Genomic DNA, 12354 nt, shown 5'->3' with positions numbered 1-12354 from the left:
GGGTTTAATGGCGTAATCCAGAAATAGAAATGCCTGAAGTTTAACCTCTCGCATTGTTATCAGTGAACAATTGTGGTTATATATCAAAGCTTATAACAAACACAGTAAAGTCAAAAGAAAATGGACTAGATAGGGACAGCGCTGAACCCAGGGAGGGCAATCTATTGTGTCTTTGAAGTTGGGGAATCCAAGTCCATTGCCAATTATTAACTGGGTCACAGAGGCGTTACTGGGCCCGAATGCAAAATCTGGAAAAGGGCCCCCTTCTCCACCTACGACGTGCCATTCATAATAACGGTAAATATCTTGTTGTGTGGTAGAAGGGCATTTGGACCCCCTCAGGTACCCGGGCCCAGCGGTGTTCGACTTTTAACTCTGCACCCCATCTATCTACGCCCCTGCTGGGTCAGATGTAGACGGATGCAAATAAAAAAGGAATTATAAGGTCGAGTAAGCCATTGGAAGCATAAACTTAGGTCTGATGGTCAAGAGACATACACGGGCCACACATGGTGATATATGGCATCGCACTAGACTGCCAAAAGGAAAATTATTTCTGATTGAAGTTTAGGTTTCAACCTTTATTTAAAGGGGTGTTACACCCAAGCCTTATAAATGGACACATCTTATTACATCAGAAGGTTTTAAGTTTTGTAATTATTTTATTTCTACTTAAAGAAATACTAGACAGTTTGCTATTCTGTGGCATTTAGATGTAAGAATCCGCCGCCATTTTCGTTGTCATTTTTTTGATTAGCAAATTAACACTAACAAAGTTACAGTTTGTCATCAGACGTCATGTCACTATGAGGGTATGTTCACACGGCTATTTTCAGCCGTTTTTCGGGCCGTAAAAGTCCCGAAAAACGGCTTAAAAATTGGAAACAGAAAGCCTATAAACATCTGCCCATTGATTTCAATGGGAAATACGGTGTTCTGTTCTGACGGGACATTTTTTTACGCCTCATTTTAAAAAAACGGTGCGTAAAAAGACGCCCCATAAAAAGAAGTGCATGTCACTTCTTGAGCCATTTTTGGAGCCGTTTTTCATTGACTCAATAGAAAAACAGTTCCAAAAACGGCCGTAAAAAATGCAGCGAAAAACGCCAGTTTGATTTAAAAACAGCTGAAAATCAGGAGCTGTTTTCCCTTGAAAACAGCTCCGTATTTTCTGACGTTATTTGTTAAGCGTGTGAGATACATTTCCCCTGCAGTGGATGGACTGTAGGGCAAATGTAGTATTACATGCTGGGACTGAGGGTCTATGGTCTATCTCATGAGACAACCCCTTTAAGAATATAGTTGCTTAAATAGCAAATCCTTACTGGAATTGCTCCCGTTAGTTGCAGCAATGACCATAAAATACATACTAGCCACCACTATTCATGCTACTAAGTATGTGGACATCGATAGTTATTTGGATCCACACAATGGGGCAGATTTACTAACACCGTCTTAAATTTGGACAGCTTAGAATTAGATTGGATGCGCCAAATTTATAACAGTGGCTCATGCTGGATGATAAATTTGGCACACGTATAGACACTTCTGTCTAACTATACCACCTCTTGGTTGGCTTATCTCAGTCCACTTTTTTAACGGCAAACTTTTGGTGCAATCTTAAAACCGCCCCTCTTTTTTTACTAAGCCATGTCCCCTTGTCTGTTATTTTTGGCACATTTCATTGATAAGTTTGTCTCAAATGATTTGCCACAAAAGAAGGTGCAACTTAGGCCAAAATTTTGGCACAACACCAACTCTGTGAATGTTCCTATGACAAGGCTGAACTAACAGACCACAGGAGAGGAAATGTTGTCATGGGGACACTGGGGAAATGTTGTCATGGGGACATTGGGGAAATGTTGTCATGGGGACATTGGGGAAATGTTGTCATGGGGGCACTGGGGAAATGTTTTCATGGGGACACTGGGGAAATGTTGTCATGGGGGCACTGGGGAAATGTTGTCATGGGGACACTGGGGAAATGTTGTCATGGGGGCACTGGGGAAATGTTTTCATGGGGGCACTGGGGAAATGTTGTCATGGGGACACTGGGGAAATGTTGTCATGGGGACACTGGGGAAATGTTGTCATGGGGACATTGGGGAAATGTTGTCATGGGGGCACTGGGGAAATGTTTTCATGGGGACACTGGGGAAATGTTGTCATGGGGGCACTGGGGAAATGTTGTCATGGGGACACTGGGGAAATGTTGTCATGGGGGCACTGGGGAAATGTTTTCATGGGGACACTGGGGAAATGTTTTCATGGGGACACTGGGGAAATGTTTACATGGTGACACTGGGGAAATGTTTTCATGGGGACACTGGGGAAATGTTTACATGGGGACACTGGGGAAATGTTTTCATGGGGACACTGGGGAAATGTTTTCATGGGGACACTGGGGAAATGTTGTCATGGGGGCACTGGGGAAATGTTGTCATGGGGACACTGGGGAAATGTTGTCATGGGGGCACTGGGGAAATGTTGTCATGGGGGCACTGGGGAAATGTTTTCATGGGGACACTGGGGAAATGTTTACATGGTGACACTGGGGAAATGTTTTCATGGGGACACTGGGGAAATGTTTACATGGGGACACTGGGGAAATGTTGTCATGGGGAACTAAATAGTAAGTTTTGATGACATTGATCAAATCGACTATGTTAAGCTATAAAACATATGACAACAGCCAACTATTTACGTTAGGAATCAACTCAGATTTCCATGACTTTTAGAGGAGCATTTGACCTCAACCCTTGTGATTTCATATGGTCATACATGTCCTCAAGGAATTCTATTATTACAGAAACTTTAAGAAATTGATACAACATTCATCTTTCGGAGACAATAATTATTTTAAAATCTGATGAGGCCTAAGGGGAGAGTAACTCGTTTTTATTCTGGGTGGGTGTGGCTTCTTATAAAATGGGTGTGGTTTATTATTACTCAATACTGTTTGTAAAAATACTAGCAGACATATCGTACGCTAACGATTACGTTGTGCGTTGCCCCATGTTACGTCAATAATCATACAAGATATAATAACTGAAGCGATATTGTCAGCTGAACCATCCTCTTAGAATGGCTGACAGTGAAAAATCCTCAATGTTTGGGGCAGATCTGAACATTTTACTAGAGGACTGTGGTAATAATTGGTATTTCTCTTCTATTTGATCGCTATGTTAGGCTTGTTTTCCAGCAAGCATCTTATTAAACATTTGTTATGGGAGAACAATACACCTGCAGCAGACAGAGAGTGAAAGCGCTGACATTCTGTCATGGCTTCTCGTCGTAGCTCACACCCCCTGATCCCAGAGCCAAGTCAGACTACCGACAAGACGTGCAATTTTCCTTTCAATTCAGACATCAGAGCATGGTAAAAACATGAACCTGTAACACGTCTGGAGACCCAATTCACTTCAGACAAGCACATGTGTCTTTTTATTCTGGTGTTTGCTATATGATGGCAAATCATGGAATTACAGTGTCAGACAAGCTCACAAGGAGACATCAAGTCAGGGTTAGAAGACACTGTAAAAAGATACAGACAGACGGAAGAAGACAGTTCATCCATCACCTTCTCTTCTACCGTGGTGGTAATGGTGGTAAAAGGCTAATTTTTTAAAATTTCAAAAGCTAGATGGATGGATAGATAGATGGATGGATGGATGGATGGATGGATGGATGGATAGATAGATAGATAGATAGATAGATAGATAGATAGATAGATAGATAGATAGATAGATAGATAGATAGATAGATAGATAGATAGATCTCCAGCTAGAAGGGATAGATAGATAGATTAGAATATTTAGATAGACAGACAGACAGATAGATAGATAGATAGATAGATAGATAGATAGATAGATAGATAGATAGATAGATAGATAGATAGATAGATAGATAGATAGATTACTTGTTGTAACACACTGTAACTGTATGGTTTATGTGACCACAATGTCCAAGATTTATCCCCTATACTACTGGCCTGTTTTATAAAAATTGGCCCAGAGAAAGTATCCTTGTTTTTTATCGTAACCAATCAGTCCATATTTTATTTTCCAGTACAGTTTTCCACTGAAATCTGATTGGTTGCTACGTGCAGCAACGCCACTTTTACTGGGACAGTTTTACCTAGGAGTAGGCCATGTATCCCAAGCTGTGTTCATTATAAGAATTGTGTACTGATATAAGCACTTGGCCTTGTACCTTTAAATGTTTATGTAACTCTTCCATTAATATTGTTATAATGTAACATCTTTGTATATATAAGAGTCGCTCTGCTGTATCGGGCTGTGCTGCTGACAGTATAGAGCAAATGCAATTGTAGGTGGGTTAGCGTAATCCAGGCCTGAAAATTGCAGTCTGTCATAGATATGACATAAGCCCTGCTATGACTAATGAGAGGCTCTTTCCTCCTTAATCTGTTTCTTCTTCCATCAGGCTACATTTTGTGCACATGATACAATCAGCTCCTCTGCATCTGACTGTGCTCACAGCCTATTATTCTGTGATAACTCCATCTCTACATTTCCAGCCATAAAATACCGGAATCTCCAAAAAGACATTTTGAAAAGCATTATGGTCATATCTGCCAGAATAAACTTCATATATCTCTGATCTTCAAAGCTCCCAATGATACTTCTCTACCGCAGAGAACTGTAACCCCTCTGCTCTGTTCAGCTCTCCCTAGGGAGATTTCCTCCCCATACATCTCACTACTAGTCCTGTACTGGATCTCCACACCGAGCAATATACCAGCATGAAAGGAGTTAAAATCGAACTCCCCTTAAAGCTTGAAAGTTCAGGCCTAACTACATTTAATCCCAATATCCCTTTTGCCCCCATTTCTCACTCACAGGTGATGCAGAAAGCTGAGATATGAGAAGCTGTTTGGTGATGTCCTCACACTTTACGGCTATTCTAACTGTCCCTGTGACATGGAGTGAACACTGTCCTCAGTAGACTTAAAGGCGGGAAAAAAATTTTGACCCCGCAGAGCTGCTTTTTTTGTAGTGAGGGAAAATAAATCCCTCTGGACCTGACCTGTTCACTCTATATCACAGGCAGGGACAGCTCTAATGTATGAAGACCCACCAAACAACTCTCTATGAGCTTACGGGGACCCTGTGGGCATGGCATTTGGGCTTTGGGCAAAGGGTAAATTTAAAAAACAGCGCAATCCTACAGAACAAAAGTCCTTTGAACAACAAAACACTTCTACAACCACAATTTGTACAGGTGAAATGTATTGTGCATCCCCATAGACCTCTACTAAAGGGAACTCCTGGTTGCCTCTCCTGTGCCCAAGAAGAAAGGAAGGACTGAGAAAACCATCTATGAAGTATAGTTCTATGTGTAGTGAAAGAGTTACCATCAAGAAGGACAATCTTCTCTTATCACTATGTCAACACCAAGCAATAATGTCATCATCCAGCATAGTCTACCAAGGACCATATCTGGCCATTTGGACGGCTACTCTTGACTATCTTCTAAAAGTCAAAAAAACAGGAAGGTTGCCTACCCAAATTAGAACCAAATAAACCCCTATACATGGCAGAATCCTGTTGACCATCAACCCTCATATGTCCCTTTTCTGAAGCAACTATTCGATTCTGACTGCTATTTCTATCGTGATCCTCCCTACCAAAGAAAAGTGGTGGCGGAAAAGTCTGGAAGGGAGTCTGTCGTAACATTTCCCAAAACACTAATACCGATATATAGGGGAGGATGATAGTTTTCTAAACATACCTATATTGCCCAAGTGAGCCCATCTTGAACCATAAAAAAGTTGTTTTATTCCTCCGGGCACCGGATGAAAATGAGAACTGAGGAGTCCTGCAATCCAGGAAGTGTCCTGCAGTCTATGTGGTTTCTGCTTAGAATGCAGGACACTTCCTGGATTGTCGGACTCATCAGTGCTCATTTGGATACAGTGCCCGAAGGAATAAACAAACTTTTTTTATGGTTCACAATGGGCTGACATGGGCAACATAGGTATGTTTGAAAAATGATCACCTTCCCCTATAGCACTTTGGGAGGCGAAAATGTGACATCAGACTCCCTTTAAAACCTAATGAGCATCGTAATGGTTGGTTTAGGGGGTGTACCACTACAATGTCATGATCATCACACGGCTCTCATACAACCAAAAAAATCTATTCCCATAGACGTTAGTTCCTTGGTTCATGTGTATCTCTGTAAAGGATGACCGATGGCCATAAAAAAATGGCGGATATAATAACATACATTTGCGCTCTGTTCTCCGATAAGATTAGTTATGTGTGGGTTTAATTGTAAGATACGAATCTATTGTTTAGCTCAGGCTTCTCAATTAGCTTGATTCAGGCATTGTAACCTATGGACACGTCTTTCAGCTAATTAGTGGACATGCAGCCTCCTGGTACTGAGTCACCGGGAAAATAAGGACAGGATAGTAAATTATAAATATACACGAAAAACCATAAATCCATTCACAGAAAAAAATATGAAGCAATTAAAGTCTCTTTAAAATAACTTTTAACACAAATTATAAATGTTGACCTTTAATTAATATTTTTTATGATTCTTAGAATTTTTTAGATTTTATAACTAAATTGCATGGGTAACATTAAGCCTCGTGTATTTTTTTTTTTTAAAGAGAAATCACTAGACAATTGTAGTATTAAAACACTCGTGTAATCTACTTCATAGTAATTGTATTCATTCCAACATAAAAAAATTTAAAAAATGTTTTTTTTAGGCCTGTTATTTTTTATGCAGTTTTTAGGGATAGATAAGTCTTACCTATATTCATTTACTCTTTTTTTTAAAATATAATCCTGGCTTGGATAAAAACATGCAACAAAAACTGCACCAAACTCTACTGTTTGTGGCCCTAAGGGGCATTTTTCCATAAAATAAAAAACTAAAAAAGTTTTTCAGTTGCCCTCATCCATCAAGTTGCGAGAAAAAAAAAACTATTCAGCCATTTCTTTGTTATTTCTCTTTCTGGAAAACGTTGGTTATGACCAATATGATCGCTATTACAGCTCCCAAAGGGGTTGTTACCCGATATTTTTAAACTTCTGGGTGGGAAATTTGCCAAGTTATGCAGGGATAACTGATCCTAGGCACATTTACTATTTAGGGCTTTAATTGGAATTCCAGCAAATAAAGGCTATCCATTATATAATAAAAAGTTATCCTATTTTTCAATATACTTTCTGTATCAATTCCTCATCGTTTTCAAGATCTCTGCTTGCTGTCATTCAATAGGAACCTATATTGTTTAATTCCAGTGGATACAAATCTGTGCTGGTCATGTGATGGACACACTGAGGCATGTTCTGTGCCCCTATAAGAGCGCTGATTGGGGGCTATTACTACAGCCATAATGGTTGTCATTCGGTTTTCTGACCACTTTTTTGGGGGGGGGGATTTATTTTTATTTTTTTTTAAAGTGAATTTAGCAGATGATAATATAAAAACTGTTATCAATGCTTCTAGAAACATTGTCGATCTGTGTGGCAATTACAAAAAATTAATATCAATAAACAAAAAAACTACCAGCCTGGCATTTGCGTATTTGGATCCAAGCTTCATATTTAAAGAATATACAAAAAAGTTTTTGCAAACATAGCTATATCCAAAGTGTTGAGACTCCATAACTACTAACATATGTTAAATTAAAAACTGTGGCTTGGGGTGTATGGGAAGGCCATGCAAACCCGATGGACCTTTAATCCTAAACGGCGATGGTTTTCATTAGAGTCACATTAAATAGCAATGATTATCTTGAAATCGCGCAGCTCACAGTTTTTGCAGCCAGGTCTCCCCTGAGGACCCTTCTGCAATACCCTGATAGGATGATGTCATACTATAACTAGTGCAGAATGGAATGACATCATCCCTTGTAAGAGAAACAAACCACACTCTGCATTATCAGACAGCATCCCTCGCTAGAAAATACAAGGGATCAAATTACCAGCTGGAAAACAGAATTGCAGCCAGTGAGGAAAACAGGACCCAAGAGATTGAAAATTAGGAGCAGATTAAAATACATGTGAATCAGCACAGCTCTTAGTGCTACTTTCACATACCATCTAGTATATTACGTGTGGAAACCTTACTGATGATTATAGCAGTATTCGGTATAGGGCGGTGGGCCAAAAGTAGTCTTTAAGCTTCACATAAAAAACAACTTACATTGCATCGTGCCTTAGAAATGCATGACGGTAAATAATAGATATATAAAATATATATACACTGCCAAACTATTCTGCAATGCTGTATAACAAGGGAAATGTAATAGTTTTTGCAAAAAATGGAGATTACATTCCGATAATGGAGCCAAGGTTCACAATGTTATTTTTTATTTATTTATTTTTTTTTTTTAAACCAAGGATCTAATTAAATTTGAACGTTTTCTAATACATTTTCAATTCATTGTAAAAAAAAAAAATCGAATGAAAAAAGCAAATTTTTCCAAATCATCTCTAATTAATTACAGAAAAAGTGAAAAAGATTAAAAATAGTGCCCCATTTCATAATAAAAATTTTTGACAAATGTGTAATGTTTATACTGGACCGAAGAGCACAACATGCCTTCCGACAGCGCTGACTGACACAAAATGTAAAAAAAACGTCAACTCCACTGTGAAGAACAAGACATAATATATTCGATATGATCAACCAATCTTAGTAAGTATAAGAACTCTGTAAGACGCCGTGATTGGGGATGAGCACATGCTACTATGTGTATACACATCATTTAAAATTTTTAATATACCGATACATTTGAAGGTTAACTCCTCCCGATATACATAATTTCCTTACTACGTTGCTAGTTAACCCTTGACTAAACTGTACAGTCGTTGTAAATTTTGATAATGGGATCCATCATTGCCAAATACCAGGATAATACTTTTTTTTTTATCATTATGGGATTAAAGTTGTCACCACCCCACCCCTTTTAGTAACATCGCTGAATGACCTGTAACAGTATATGAGCAAATAAAAAAATATTTATATAGAACAGACTATTGGGGGTAGTATGTGTGTAATATTTTGTTATAGTATCATACTTATTACAACTCCACCTACAATTGCTTAGGGTGGAGATAATATTATCAATTTGAAAAAATAACTTTACAAAATTGTATTGAAACCCTATAAAACAGTTTTCTTAAAAAAAATAAAAAAAAATATGTCCATTGGAAATGAACACATTATTGTACAATATGGTCATCCACATTATAATTTTCTAAAAAAACAAAAAAAAACAATAAAAATTATTAAGAAAAATATACCAAAATTTACTAAATTTACACATAAACGTGTTCAATATTCTGAGTGAAAGGTATGATCTGTGCTAAACTATTCCAAACCGCTTTCACCCAGCACCAATCCGCTAATCTATATTCTGAATTCATATGTAATTTGGTGCTGGCACTTTGCCGACATGGTCAGGAAGTCATTGGCTGTGTAAAATCCAAATATCATCGTGGGATTAATAAAATACATCTCTGCTAATATGTTCATTTTTAAGGTAGTTCAAACATTCACTTTTGAAGCAGCTCTAGCGTAAATATCCCAGAACAAATGGCAGTATGTAATACAGGAAGGAGCAGTTGGGATGCCAGACTGAAAAATACATTAGGCCATCTGGCTGAGGCAGCCTCTCCAAAATCCTCAGCTTTGTGTTCACCCCCGACTCAAAACAACACATTTTCCACTATGATGAGTATACATTTTCCCAAAACCAGCCCTGATCATGCATGCAAATTCCAAGCTTTGTTTACATAATTATTTTAATTAATTTGCTGCCATTGAATAAATAAATAAAGACTAAGTATTATATTTAAATTGAATACTTTTACATTTTTATATTAATTAGTTATGAGTCATGTAACATTTGTCTAAACCTTCATGTATTGTTAGATTATTTTATGGTCTTTTAGGCATAATTGGGAAAAAAGATAGATAGAAAGATAGATAGATAGGTACAGTGATGTAACTACCGCTATAGCAGCCGTAGCGGCTGCTACGGGGCCCCCACCATGGCCGGAGGCTCCGCTAGCAGGCGCTATGGCTGCTACAGCGGGATGCCACTGATCAGTACGGCAGAGCAGGGAGGTATCTCCCCGCTCTGCCATTAAACAAAAGACATGTATCCCCTCTCCACAGGATATCCACAGGACAGGGTATACATGTGTGATCGCTGGCAGCGATAAGGAGAACGGGGGACTGAAAGTCCCCTGAAGTTCTCCATCACAAACCTCGGACTTGCGGGGTCTGTGTCGGCAGCTCCGTAGAAATTAATGGAGCGGCGGTCGCGCTTGTGCGCATGCGTGACCAGCGCTCCTTTCATTTTTATTGAGCTGCGCAGACGCCGGAAGTCAGAGGTTAGTCATGGAGAACTTGGGGGACTTTCGGTCCCCTGTTCTCCCTATCGCTGCCAGCGTTCACACATGTATCCCCTATCCTGTGGAGATTCTGTGGGATACATGTCTTTTCACACTGTAGGTCGCATTTTTTTGGGGGGTTGGGGACGCTGTATGGCGTTCCCTACGGGGGGGGGGGGGGGCTGTATGGCGTTCCCTACAGGGGGGGCTGTATAGTGTTCCCTACAGGGGGGGCTGTATGGCGTTCCCTACAGGGGGGGCTGTATGGCGTTCCCTACGGGGGGCTGTATGGCGTTCCCTACAGGGGGGGCTGTATAGCGTTCCCTACAGGGGGGGCTGTACAGACCCCCTCTGTAGATAACGCCATATAGCCCCCTCTGTAGATAACGCCGTACAGCCCCCTCTGTAGATAGCGCCATACAGCCCCCTCTGTAGATGGCGTCACACAGCCCCCCCCCTGTAGATAACGCCATACAGCCCCCTTTGTAGATATCTACAGAGGGGGCTGTATGGCGTTATCTACAGGGGGGACTGTATGGCGTTATCTACAGGGGGCTGTGTATGGTGCTATCTATAGGGGGCTGTACGGCGTTATCTACAGAGGGGGCTGTATGGCGCTATCTACAGAGGGGGCTGTATGGCGTTATCTACAGGGGGGGCTGTAAAAAAGGCACTATCTACAAGGGGGGGGGTTGTGTGACACCCAGGGGAGGGGGCCCCAGTCAAAAGTTTGCTATGGGGCCCAGTCTTCCCTAGCTACGCCCCTGGGTAGATAGATGATAGATAGATAGATAGATAGATAGATAGATAGATAGATAGATAGATAGATAGATAGATAGATAGATAGATAGATAGATAGATAGATAGATAGATAGATAGATAGATAGCCTTCTGCTGGGCCACCATACATTAGTAGAACATGGCTTTGCGGGACCACAATCAGACTTCAAATGTTCTGAGCTCTCCGTAGATGTCCCAGAATTCATTCATAAATATAGTGCAAGTTACAAAGACTAATTTAAACAGGGTATCAGCTGGCAAACCTGTTGCATATTGTGCCAAAATTATGAAAATGAATCACATGGCATAATATATTTGGCTAGGCATGTTAGACACACTTCGCACTTGCTTACGCCATCCTGCAACTTGAACTAGGGAGAAGCCTGTATGATAGGCCTAGCTTCTTGTACATGTTTTCTTTTTTTTTTTTTTTTAGCAGACATGACTGGTGTAATGGGATGATAAATACATCACAATATTGCTTTAAAAGAAAAAAAGAGGCTGATGGGAATTGATTGGATTGGTATTAATAGAATTAGTGCCCTTGTTACTGTTAAGCTGTGATATCTTCATACCAATAACCGGGAATATTCTCCTGTATAACCTAATAATGACAGAATTCAGACAGACTCTACAGCTCTTAATTGCCTTCAAGTCTTAGCATTATACATATGTGAAATAAAAATCCATCTAATCATCATGAGTCATGAATTATAAAGTCACATTTGGATAAATGCAAGTATCAGATAACCTACGCTCATTCTAACCAGTAATCTATTAGCAAAAAACAGGATAAGCCAACGAAAAAAATAAATATAAGAGAGCGAGAGAGATAAATGGATTAGAAAGAAATTAAAAGGGTAAGAGATAGAAGTGTGAGAAAAATAATAGAGAAGCTAAAACAGTGAACAAGGGCAAATCTATCTATCTATCTATCTATCTATCTATCTATCTATCTATCTATCTATCTATCTATCTATCTATCTATCTATCTATCTATCTATCTATCATCTATCTATCTCATATCTATCTCTATCTATCTATCTATCTATCTCATATCTATCTATCTATCTATCTATCTATCTATCTATCTATCTATCTATCTATCTATCTATCTATCTATCATCTATCTATCTCATATCTATCTCTATCTATCTATCTATCTATCTATCTAATATCTATCTAT

At 39.4% G+C, this 12354-nt stretch overlaps 1 protein-coding gene across 2 annotated transcripts in view; it reads right to left on the bottom strand.

Moving 5' to 3' along the window:
• Positions 1-12354, bottom strand: part of EBF1 (EBF transcription factor 1) — a 329952-nt gene that overhangs the window by 308858 nt on the left and 8740 nt on the right. The gene's annotated exons all lie outside the window — the stretch shown is intronic.

The sequence above is a fragment of the Rhinoderma darwinii genome, chromosome 3, assembly GCF_050947455.1.
Source record: "Rhinoderma darwinii isolate aRhiDar2 chromosome 3, aRhiDar2.hap1, whole genome shotgun sequence".
NCBI classification, from domain to species: Eukaryota; Metazoa; Chordata; class Amphibia; order Anura; family Rhinodermatidae; genus Rhinoderma; species Rhinoderma darwinii.
The sequence above is the reverse complement of the archived record's forward strand: the minus strand, read 5'-3'. Positions and strand labels throughout refer to the sequence as shown.